Genomic DNA, 12402 nt, shown 5'->3' on the forward strand with positions numbered 1-12402 from the left:
TCCTTCCTTCCTTCCTTCCTTCCTTCCTTCCTTCCTTCCTTCCTTCCTTCCTTCCTTCCTTCCTTTTCTTTCAGTTCCCCAGAGAATCTAGCCTTCTTGGTAGATTCAATAAATATTGGTTGAGATCAGTTAAATAAAGAAGACGCTTCTGAGCGCAAAGAACAGAGTTGTATTTCGGTGGTTTATTTGTGAATTGAACTCTCCCGGTCTCTGTGCCATATGTCTCTGATATCAGGTTGCCGGGCCCAGATGACCAGCCTGGTACTTGCCTTTGCCGTTTTACCCCCTGCTGTGGTTATGATGTCGCCAGGCAATAGGAGCACAGGGAATGTGGCTTATAGAAGTGTGCTAGCTGGCAGGCTCTGCCCATTCTCCATGGGCCATGACACACCCAACACCTTTCTGTATGGTCTTTGCGGGCAATAAGAAAATTGCCTTCAAGTGCTGACTCCTAGGTGAAGCCGATGGCTAGTTGTGGACGTAGGCTTATTTTTGTTAGGTGTGTGGAATTGGAGGGGGTAGTGGTGCTGGGAGTAATCTTACTGAGCCTGCCATACCCCCCCCCCCCCATGTTTTGCCAGTGAAAAACAGAGACCCAGAAAGGTTACATGATTTATTCCTAGCCACGTGGCTACTTCATGGCCATCAAGACTGTTCTCTTGGTCTCCCAGATCTTAGCTCTAGGCATTTACCACACTACTGGAGAAGTCTTAAGTCTTGGTTTTTGTAGAAAGCTTCGGTGAAAATCAGATTCCTGCAGAAGCAAATATTGGCAATTACTTAGGAATGTGAGTAGCAAAACGTTGTCCCTTTTGAATCCTAGGAGAATTATCCCAGAGTTTGTCTTTCTACGCTTTGCATGATGTAGAAGACAGAACGAAAAAGTTTCATAAAGGATCTGCTTCGTTCAATGCAGAAAAAAGTAGGCCACTTTGAATTCCTAAAAATAACATTAAAAAAAAAAAAATCCCAGAATTGTGTAAAGAGGTATTTCAGTTGCACGAACGCTGTAATTTTCTGGGGGTTCCTGGGCCCGGGGAGGATGTTAGCTCCCTGAATGCTTTATGACTCTTTTGTTTGAGGGGACCTCCGAATTGGAGATGGAGAAATGTGCTCCAAAGGGTGATTTGGGGGGAAGGGATGAGAAAGTTGCGGGCGGGAAAAGCTCAGCTCAGTGGTTTTAGGGAGTTTTCATTTCATTTTATGTTTTTAAAGGCAAGGCCTGCTAGGAGCTTGGTCCTAACTGATTCCAGATGGGCCTGCTACAGTACAAAGGTTTTCAGTGTGTTTGGGATGGGGCAGACCAAGAGGGCCCCCCGAGCGCTTCCTGTGCAGCCCTGCGATTGTACTCACCTAATCAGAAACAGCCCTGCCTGCTGGAGCTCGGGGACAGCCATCTTGGCTTCTCTTTGTGCCCCGTTGTGCGAGCTGCCCTTTCCTCCTGTTTGGTGCACCTCCGCATTCTCTTCTCCTTTCCTCTCTGATCTCTTCTCCATTTGTTCACAGGGAGCCATGTGTGTGTGTGTGTGTGTGTGTGTGTGTGTGTGTGTGTGTGCGCGCGCGCGTGTGTTTCGTTCCTCCCTATTCCTTGTGGGATAAGAGCTGGGAGGAGGGGAGAGGAGCAAAGGAGGGGGGAGGAAGGAGGAGGGTAGAAGGGCCAAATTAAAGGCAGATGCTGAAAGACATTCTTCCTGGACCCGGGACGTATTTGCGGGAAATGGGTATTGGGAATATGAGAATGTGAAGCAGATTTGGAAGACCAAGCCACTATTCATTGATTCATTGATTCATTCATTCGTTCATTTTCTCCCCCCCTCTTTCCTCACAATCCTGCATTCTTTCCGAAAGGTTCAGAACACTGCAGGTAGATGGTTTGTTCACATTATAAACTGAGTTATCACTGGCCCTTTCTGGTTAAAGGGCGGGTTTGGCAGTGATTTTCAACCCAGTAGGAATAGAAAGGTGTTTTGCACTCCGAGCCCAGCCTTGTTGCCAAGGGAGCATGCCTTCTGTGCCCTGATGGCTGTTGAATTTGGCCAGCTTCTTAACTGTTGCAGGTGCTCTGCTGAGTGTAAGAAAGGATTTTCGGTGACACGTTCTGCTGCAGGGACAATGAATTGTTCTTACAGGCCTTCCAGACTCCACCAGGGATATATTTTATACCTAAATTTGATCTTCTGTTTTGGCACAGATGCCTCTTAGACTGAGGGTATGCTTGGTGTTTGAATCTCAGTCTTTTCCATCTAGCTGATGGTTGCAGAATGTGGTCCCAGGGTTTTGTCTGGGTCCCTGTAGTTTTATTCTGATCCATTTGGCTATTGTATTCATGTGGTTGCATAAATGCGAATTTATTCAGATAGAATATGGACAAATACTATGTAGGCATAAAGTTCCCAGCCACATAGGTTTGTTTTGCTGACCTGTCTGTACTTTTCAGTGTCCCCTTTGCCCTCGTGTAAGTATGGTGATCGCACTTTTCCCGCCGAAACAAATGTGTGGAATATATTGTCCAATGAAAAATTTTTATGCTGTTTCTAGTCTTTTTTTTTTTTTTAATGTTTATTTAGTTTTGAGACAGAGAGAGAGAGAGAGAGAGAGAGAGAGAGAGCGCGCGCGAGTGGGGGAAGGGCAGAGAGCGAGGGAGACACAGAATCTGAAGCCGGCTCCAGGCTCCGAGCCATCAGCACAGAGCCCAGTGCGGGGCTCAAACCCATGACCTGGGAGATCATGACCTGAGCCGAAGTCAGATGCTTAACCGAGTGAGCCGCCCAGGCGCCTCTTTATGCTGTTTCTAGATAGTGAGGTTGTCTGGGAGATACAGTTTGGAAATGGAAATAATATGAATTTCTGGGATAATCTGATGTTAGTGGGAATAATGGATGAGTGTTTAAAGTTGGGATTTAAAAAAAATTTTTTTTTCGAAGTTTATTTATTTTTGAGAGAGAGAGAGAGAGACAGAGTGTGAGCAGGGGAGGGGCGAGAGAGAGAGGGAGACACAAAATCTGAAGCCGGCTCCAGGCTCCGTGCTGTCAGCACAGAGCCTGATACGGGGCCTGAACCCATGAACTAACTGTGAGGTCATGACCTGAGCCAAAGTCGGACGCTTAACCGACTGAGCCACCCAAGAGCCCCTAAAATTGGGATTTCTTAAGCTAGGTCACACAGTTACCCTTCTTATGAGTGAGCTTTAGCAATATGACATGGAAGCTAATAGAGAATGACCTGATGTTTTTTTTTTTTTTTTCAACGTTTTATTATTTATTTTTGGGACAGAGAGAGACAGAGCATGAACGGGCGAGGGGCAGAGAGAGAGGGAGACACAGAATCGGAAACAGGCTCCAGGCTCCGAGCCATCAGCCCAGAGCCTGACGCGGGGCTCGAACTCACGGACCGCGAGATCGTGACCTGGCTGAAGTCGGACGCTTAACCGACTGCGCCACCCAGGCGCCCCTGACCTGATGTTTTTAACCATCAGCTGCTTGTAATAATGTTCTCAATTAACCAGTAGTGTCTTCCTTCTTCACTTTATTTTTTAAAATCCCCCTTTAGGCAGGAAGGGAAGGCAGCTAAGGTGTGTTTGTTTGTCTTTTGAGTGGCTGTTATTTGCCAAGTATCAGACTCCTCCATTACCTCCCTTAATTTGTGGTGTGGTGGCCTTAATCTGGTTTGCAGAGGAGGAAACTGCACTGGCCCAGTGTCACACAGCCAGTGTCATAGACGGCTTCAACCCATTATATTCTGGATCCAAAGGTGGTACATGTGCTCTCACACTCTGAGTTCCATAGAAGTCCTAACTAAACTCTTCTCCGAAAAAGAATTTCTTTTCTAAGGGGAATGTAGTGGTTAAGCTTTTGTAAAGATCATGTAAAACTTACTGTCAACTTCCCTTTTTAGGCGTGCTGATTTTCTGCCTCAGACATATAAAAGCTGATACCGGAGAGAGGAAGGAGGTGAACCATTTAATTATAATGCCTGTTTATAGAGAGGCTTTGAGCCTCCAAAAGTTGCTTTCTTTAAAATGGAAATTTTTATTGGGATAATTATAGATTCCCATGCAGTTGTACAAGAGCCACTTGTGAAATGGTAGAAAGGCAGAGGTTCTGATTTGGATGCCTTCGCTCATCCTCGAAGGCAGGGTGGAAGGAGAGGACAGGAGGCCCTCTAGAGACCTCCGCTCCACCTTAGCAGCTCTTTGCTGTCTTTGGGAGGCACTTTTGCTGTCAGCCCTGTACTGAGAGAGGCCCTCAGTTGTAGTTTCTAGTTAAGGGAGGCCATACCATGAACTCTTGATTTGCTTGAGCCGAGGCAGCATTCAGAATGCAGGGATAGATTGGAGGTAGAGGTGGCCTTAGAAATTGGAAGAGTGAGTTGGAATTGCTAGAGGTGAATCAACCAGACAGACATCTTTGGTTGGGATCACCAGGAAGACTCCTTTCGTTGTTTTTGCAGTGGTTAGAAGTCATCATCTGAAGGAGGCCTTCTTTAACCTAAAGTACATTCACCCACTTTTCTTTGACATTTACCATGATTTAGAACTACTTTTTTATGTGGTACAATGTTTTTGTCTGCTATTTGACTAAACTTCACGAGGGTAGGGACTGTGTCGGTTTTCCACACTGTATACGTGGTCCCTAGATTATGGGACCATAGTTAAATATACAGAACATAAAAGTTGGTTGAATGAATGAATACCATGGGAAATTGTGGTTCTTGTTAAAGAGCTTAGTTCTTGGCTGGTCAAGCCTTTGCCTATTATTTTGGGTCAGAGGAATGACTGAAAATTTTCTGGATAAAAGAATTTTAATCTCATAGATTTCTTTTTTTTTTTTTTTTTTTATCTTGTAAACAAGGTAGTAAACTATTTTAACTTGAGGTCATCCCTTAAGTTCGGCTGATGGATTTTGCATTATTTCAGAAAATATGCTTAAGGCCTAGAAGCCCAGCCTGTGAAGCATCTGGTCTACTTTGACCTCTAAAATGAGCAGACTTGTTCTTTTCCCTCCTGCTCTACATGTTTAGAAGAGTAGCACAATTCTATTTTGAGGCTCGTTACAAAATAGAATAAAGAAAACTCGATGACTCTGGTTTAAAAACTCTCTGCTCATCTGAATTGGTTTAATGACTATTCTTTACTTTAACCCCTTCAACTTCTCATCCCAGAATCGACCTTCCTAAATTTACCTCTCATAAAGGGGTCATATATATTTGATTCCTAACTCACCGAGACTCTTTTTATTCTACTTCTTTTTGTTTAAAAAGAAAATTTTTTTTAATGTTTGTTTATTCGTTGAAAGACAGAGACAGAGCACAAGCGGGGGAGGGGACAGAGAGAGGAGTCACAGAATCCAAAGCAGGCTCCAGGCTCCGAGCTGTCCCGCACAGAGCCCAGCGCGGGGCTCAAACTCATAAACCGCGAGGTCATGACCTGAGCCCAGGTCAGACACTTAACCGTCTGAGCCACCCAGGTGCCCCTCTTTTTGTTTTTTAAAGGTAACCTTTCTCTCCAAGAGCAGGAAGAAAAGGATAAGTAATTATGGGTAAGAAATTTGGAAAACATTGAGGGAAAAAAATTATGTTTGGGTGGGTGTGTGAGAATTTGTGTGTATACATATGTATTTTTTTCCTTCTCTGCTCCACTCTTCTCTAGCTAGGATGAGATTTTTTTTATTTCAGGAAAAATTGCATAATTTCCAGACTCAGCTGTCTCTTTTAGGTAGTTAGGCTATAAAATACTGAATTCGTAGCTGTTGTCTTATTAAGATCTTAGGTGTACTCTTCGGAAAATTGGTAAATGATGTGGTTTTTAGGTGTGTGTATTGAAGAAGCAGTAGCAGTAATAATGTAATGCCTTTGTCCTGATGTTCCTTATTGAAATAGAAATTTGCTTGGAGAGCTCAGGATGGTGGAAGATGATTTATTATTTTTGAGCTCTGATATCAAAATCCTCCCAGCTTATATTTGAGTGTCATTCACTTAGGACAGGGATCTCACATACCATTTTTATCTCCTATAGCACCTGACTCAGTCCTGGGCAGTAGGAGGGCTTAATGAATTTAATGTAGTGTGATCTTGCTTAATTCATAGATTGTTTGAGTTGGTTGATCTGTTTGGTGAAAGAAAACCTCCCTTGTTTATATACACGTACATGATGTGCCTGGGAATTTCAAAAAATACACATTTCAGATGCTACTTTATTAATAGTTTCTAGAGGAAAACTGCGAGAATATATCTTCATGATATTCTCTACTTGAACCAGGACATAAATACTGTCTATAAAGGGAAAAAGTGATAGCTTGTCTACATTAAAGTTAGGAATACGTATTCATTAAAAGACACCATTAAGAAAGTAAAAAGGCAAACCTCAGAATTCAGGAAAAGATATTTGCAATATAGGTATCTGGCCGGTATCCAGAATATATAAATAACTCCTACAAATCAATATATAAAAGAAATCTTATCAGTCAGGCTTAGAACAACCCAGTAAAAAAAAAATGCGCAGAAGATTTGAATAGGTACTTCACGAAAGATCATATCCAAGTGCCCAAAAAGTAGTCAGTATTATTAATCATCAGAGTAAAGCAAATAACCACAGTGTGATGCTACTATACTAACTCCAGAACGGTTAAAATGAAAAACGCGGACATCTCCAAGCGTTAGTGAGGTTGTTCAGCATTAGGAACATTCATGTTCTGCTAGTGGGAATGTAAATTGGTACAACTTTGGAGAACTGGCATTTGGCGATATGTGCCAAAGCTGAACCAGTAGCTGGCAATTCCACTCGTTTTATACCCAACAGAAATGCGTACAAATGTGCACCAAAAGACATGTACAAGAATATACAGAGCAGCTTTTTTAGTAATAGCCTCAGGCTGGAAATAACACAAGTGCCTTTCAATATTACTGAAATGTTTTTCAATAAATGATGATACATTTATGCAATGGAGAGCTTTACAGTGATGACAATGGATGGAACCATTGCTATACTCGACAGATGGATCAGTTTCACAAATATAATGTGGGCTGAAAGAAGCCAGCACAAGAGAGTATATGACGTGTGATTGACTCCATTTATACAAAGTTCAGAAAGAGGCAGAGTAAATCTATGGTGTTAATTACAGTCATTGTTGTGGGCTGATGGGAGTGACTTCGCAAATGGGTGAGAGGGGCTTCTAGAGTGGTGGTAGTTTGTTGCCTAGATGCTGGTTACCTGGGTGGGTTCTCTTTGAGGAAATTCACGGCCCATTAGCCATTTCTGTGTATGTATAGTCACTTCACTAAAAGGTTTGCTTAAACATTAGATTCGACTTTTGTTCAGGGATTGCTGCAGCTGGTAGATAGCTTTTCCCTCATATGCATGCGAATCCTTTGCCCGTCAAAGCTGGTAGAATGTGGGTGTGCACCTACATTTAGGCGTTTCATGTTAGGGCTGCTGTGTGGGCCATGAAAATTCTTTTGTTCATCTCAGCTTGCTTGTCCCATATTCACAGTAAGTTTCAGACATCAGTGGGAAAGGGAAATTGGTGAATACACTGCACTGATGAGTTCTCAAACCAGTTCTCTGAGACGAATAAGGAAACTGCTTCATAGGGAAGCAAATTTGGATTTTGCTCTGTAGACAGAAGAACCTCTCTATTAAGGTTTCTCAGCCACTACAAGTGTCATTTTCAGAAGAATGCACCTCATTTGGACCTTTTTTTTTTATAATTGAGATATAGTTGATGTATAGTATTAGCTTCAAGTGGACAGCCTAATGATTCAGTACCTGTGTATATTGTGAAATGGCCACCGCAGTAAGTCTATTTAACATCCATGACCACATATAGTTATGCCTTTTTTTTTCTTATGAGTGAGAACTTTTTTTTTTAAGTTTATGTGTTTATTTTTAGAGAGAAAGAGAGAGAGTGGGAGGGGCAGAGAAAGAGGGAGAGAGAATCCCATGCAGGCTCTGCAATATCAGTGCAGAGCCCAGTGTGGGGCTTGAACTCATGAACCGTGAGATCATGACCTGAGCCGAAATCAGGGGTCTGATGCTTAACCAACTGAGCCACCCAAACAACCCCCCTCTCCCTACCCTTTTTTGAAAATTTATTTATGTGATGAGTGAGAAATTTTTAATGTTCATTTATTTTTGAGACAATGCGAGAGACAGAGTGCAAGCAGCGGAGGGCAGACAGAGGGAGACACAGAATCTGAAGTGGGCTCCATGCTCTGAGCTGTCAGCCCAGAGCCTGACGTGGGGCTCGAACTCACGAACTGTGAGTACATGACCTGAGCTGAAGTCAGACGCTCAACCGACTGAGCCACTCAGGTGCCCCGAGTGAGAACTTTTAAGATCTGTTCTCTTAGTGGGATACCAGGCTGGCTCAGTTGGTGGAGCCTGTGACTCTTGGTCTCGGGGTCATGAATTTGAGCCCCACATTGGGTATGGTTTACTTAAATAAACTTAAAAATAAACAGATCTACTCTCATCAACTTTCAGATATACAGTACAGTATTATTAACTATTTTCCCTATGCCGTATATTACATTCTAATGCGTTATTTATTTTATAACTGGAAGTTTGTGCCTTTTAACCACCATCACCCATTTTGCCCACTCCCCATACCCCACTTCTGGCAAGAAGTCTGTTCTCTGTATGTAACAGTTTGCTTCTCCTCCACCCCACTTCTGGTTTCACATGTAAGTGAGATTATATGTAATTTGTCTTTGTCCAACTTATTTCACTTAGCTTAATGCCCTCAAGGTCCATTCATGTTGTCACAAACAGCAGGATTTCCTTCTTTTTATGACTGAATAATATTCCATTGTATATATACACACTTTCTTTGTCCATTCATCTGTCAGTAGGTACTTAGATTATTTCTTTGTCTTGGCTATTATAAATAATGCTGCAGTGAACATGGGCTTCATGGGCTTATTTTTATTAAAAATTTTTTTAAACACTTATTCATTTTTGAGAGACAGAGACCGAGCGTGAGTAGGGGAGGGGCAGAGAGAGAGGGAGACCCAGAATCCGAAGCATGCTCCAGGCTCCGAGCTTTCAGCACAGAGCCCGACTCGGGGCTCGAACTCACAAACCGTGAGATCATGACCTGAGCCGAAGTCAGACGGACGTTTACCGACTGAGCCACCCAGGTGCCCCTGCAGATATCTTTTTGAATCAGTGTGTTTGTTTTCTTTGCATAAATACCCAGAGTGGAATTCCTGGATCATATGGTGGTTTGATTTTTAATTTTTTGAGGAACCTCCATACTGTTTTCCATAGTGGGTGAACCAATTCAGATTCCTGCCAACAGTGCGTGAGGGTTCCCTTTTCTCATCATCCTTACCAACCCTTGTTATCTTTTTGATAATAGTCATTTTAGCAGATGTGAGGTGATATATCCTTGTGGTTTTGACTTGCATTTCCCTGATGGTTAGCAATATTGAGCACATTTTTATGTATCTGTTGGCCATCTGTATGTCTTTGAAAAAATGTCTGTTTACATCCTCTTCATATTTTATAATTGGATTGTTTGTTTGGTTATTGAGTTGTATGAGTTCTTTATATATTTTGCATTAACCCCTCATCAGATATACAATTTGTAAATATTTTCTCCCATTCTGTAGGTTGCCTTTTCATTTTGTTGATGATTTTCTTTGCTGTGCAGACACTTTAAAATTTTTTTTAAAAACTGTTTATTTTTGGGAGAGCACAAGGGAGGGGGGACAGAGAGAGGGGGACAGAAGATCCGAAGCAGACTCTGTGCTGACAGGCTGACAGCAGCGAGCCCGATGTGGGGCTCAAACTCACAAAACATGAGATCGTGACCTGAGCTGAAGTCGGACGCTCAACTTAATGAGGCACCAAGGTGCCCTGCTGTGCAGAAGCTTTTTATTGACCCTTATTTTTATCATGGAAACTATAAGGAGAAGAGCTCTCCACATGGTATGAAACCAACCCCCTGCCCCCCCCCCCCCCCACCCCCACTGCAACCCCCATGGAAGTCTAACTCAAAGTAAGTGTTTTAGGAAAATCTAACCTGGATGAGGTAGAAAATCTAAAAGATGTTGCCTTGCCTTCTCTCAGCCGGCCGTATCTCTCAATTCTCAACCTGGCCTTAGCAAAATACTTGAAAGTTCTCCTAAGTTTGCTTTGTTGTCTCATGACCATACCTTTGTAAATCTCTTCTCTCTCTTCCTGGAAGGCCCTGACCTGCCTCATTTACCTCAGCGAACTCCTGGGGCTCGTTCTTTATGGCACCTTCTAGAGTTAGCCATTTCGTCTCGTGGACTCTTAACCGTACCCGTATACACCTCTGCTGTGTCACATAATACACTTAACTCTGTTTATTTGTCCTCCAGTGCTAGCCTTTTGAGCTGGCATGTGGTAGGTACACAGTAAATATTGAAAGAAAAGATGAACAATTGGGCATGTGTTCTGAAAGACAGTCGCTACTTTCTAAAGAATAAAAGCCAGTTATAATATTTGACATCAGTAGATATATCCTTACAATTTTTTTTCAGGAGTGATACTTTGCATTAATTTCTCAGTAAAACCCGGGGTGTATATTTACAACAGGGTGCATATTATGGCAAGAGGAGAGAGATGCTAACTGGTTCACATGGGTACCAGACACATGACCTTGGCCTCTTTAGCGTGGTTCTCTAATCAGCTGATTTAATTTTAGTGGAATCCCTGGAGAAATACTTTGAAATGCTCTGGTTCTATATGCAGAATTTAGAAATCATAAATCTAATGTATAGATCCTGACTGCATTAGGGTTTATGGATTAAAAACCAGCAGATGAGACTGTGGGCATTAGGACATTATGGCTGGACCAGTGTAGGCATTAGAAGAGTGATGATTTTGTTCATCTCAAATATTATAAAATTAAATTCTATAATATGTTATCTGAAGTTTTGTCATTTCAGCATGTAATTTCTCAAGCCAATTTTAATTTAAAAAGATCTGAGTAGAATCATTGCCATTTAAGTTTAGAATAATAGGATTAGAATAATAAATTAATAAGTATTGAGCGCCTGCTTAGGGTTTAATACTGTCAGAAATATGTGAAAAGTATAATTTTGCTCTTGATGTCGAGCAATATATTGATGATATGTTTTATTGATGACATCAGAAACCACAGATACGAAATGATTTTTAAATGTTCCTTTCCAGCCTCAACTGTCTATAAATAGGAGGCCAAGTAGAAAAAGCACAGGCTTTGGAGTCCAACAGATCTAGGTTAAAATCTTGGCTTTTTAAAACATTAAATAATGAGTTATATAATCTTGGTCACGCTGACATCTCCGGAACTCTAGTTTCCTCATTTGCAAAGTGAGATAAGAAGGTATACCACTTGCAGATTATTTTCAGTTTTGAGGATGAATGACAACCCCTATAAAACTTCCTGGGCACGTCGTAAGGGCACCTAACGCCGGTATGAACGAAACGAGCAGGTAAATAGATAGAGCTGTGTTCGCCGCAGTGGCCCACGTGGCCCACTTAGCCCGGACCCTTGCGGGTGGCTTTCCTGATGATAACTTAACATAAACCAAGCCCAGTAATTGATTGGATGGGCATCTTGGAAACTGTGCTGCACTCTTCCCGTTGTAGCGTAAGGTGACTGACCTTCTGTTTGATTTGAAGAGTGTTAAAAAGGTCTTTTAGAAGAGTGCTCATCGTAGCTCCTGGAGCCCTCTGACCCCAGGAAGGTGTGGAAGGAAGGGTTTCACCCACGGGTGGCTCGTTAGGAGTCCGTAAGAGGTGAGCTAGGAGAGCACGTAGCTCCAGGATGGGCTAATGCGGCTGAGTTCCTTCTCTCCTTCCGCCAGAATGTGGCTTTCAGTTTGTTAGCAAACACTGCATCCTTTTCCACAACAGTCGTAAAGCCTATTCTGGATGCCTGTGCGTTAACTAGTGGGCATTTGGGACTTTGACTTGACTAAATGTTCCAAATTGTTTAAATTCTGTTTAGGGTCAGTGACTACTTCTTTTACGAAATCCTTTTCCTTTCATGTCTGTTTTTTTGGCTGCAGAATTGGTGCCCCGGAGCTGAGTCTCTGCCCCGCAAGCCGAAAATATAATTTTCCCGGGTGTGTCTTATTTTAATCGACTCCCTTTCATACTACAGGGCTCTGACCTGCTTGGAGCCTTTCCTACTTGGTTACAATTGATGCTTTGTCCTTTGGAGTCATATAGGACGTAGCCACTGGGTTGATTCCGTGTTGAGCTGTCAAATGTGGCTCCGAAAAAAGATTACTTTCCTAGAATGGGCAGGGGGCAGCTGAGCTGGAAAATGGGGCCCTGGCTCATATATGTAGTTGTCATTTAGGGAGAATGAGCAGCGGTTTCAAAATGAGACTTAGGGACTAAGCAGAGAAAAGGTAAGGGTAGCTCCCGGTGAGTACTGGTCAGAA

At 42.5% G+C, this 12402-nt stretch overlaps 1 protein-coding gene and 2 long non-coding RNA genes across 19 annotated transcripts in view; 1 reads left to right on the forward strand and 2 right to left on the reverse strand.

Moving 5' to 3' along the window:
* The window catches only part of LOC121040427 (uncharacterized), a 2059-nt gene extending 2028 nt beyond the window's left edge, over positions 1-31 (reverse strand). The window contains exon 1 of the long non-coding RNA XR_005795285.1: positions 1-31. This exon is cut by the window's left edge and continues 1013 nt beyond it. This is a non-coding gene — a long non-coding RNA (uncharacterized LOC121040427).
* Positions 1-12402, forward strand: part of RBFOX2 (RNA binding fox-1 homolog 2) — a 288313-nt gene that overhangs the window by 54156 nt on the left and 221755 nt on the right. The gene's annotated exons all lie outside the window — the stretch shown is intronic.
* Positions 600-2081, reverse strand: LOC121040426 (uncharacterized). Its single transcript, XR_005795284.1, has 2 exons — positions 1354-2081; positions 600-754 (listed from the first exon to the last, which is right to left on the reverse strand). It is a non-coding gene; the product is annotated as an uncharacterized LOC121040426 (long non-coding RNA).

The sequence above is a fragment of the Herpailurus yagouaroundi genome, unplaced genomic scaffold, assembly GCF_014898765.1.
Source record: "Herpailurus yagouaroundi ecotype Mexico unplaced genomic scaffold, PumYag 182, whole genome shotgun sequence".
NCBI classification, from domain to species: Eukaryota; Metazoa; Chordata; class Mammalia; order Carnivora; family Felidae; genus Herpailurus; species Herpailurus yagouaroundi.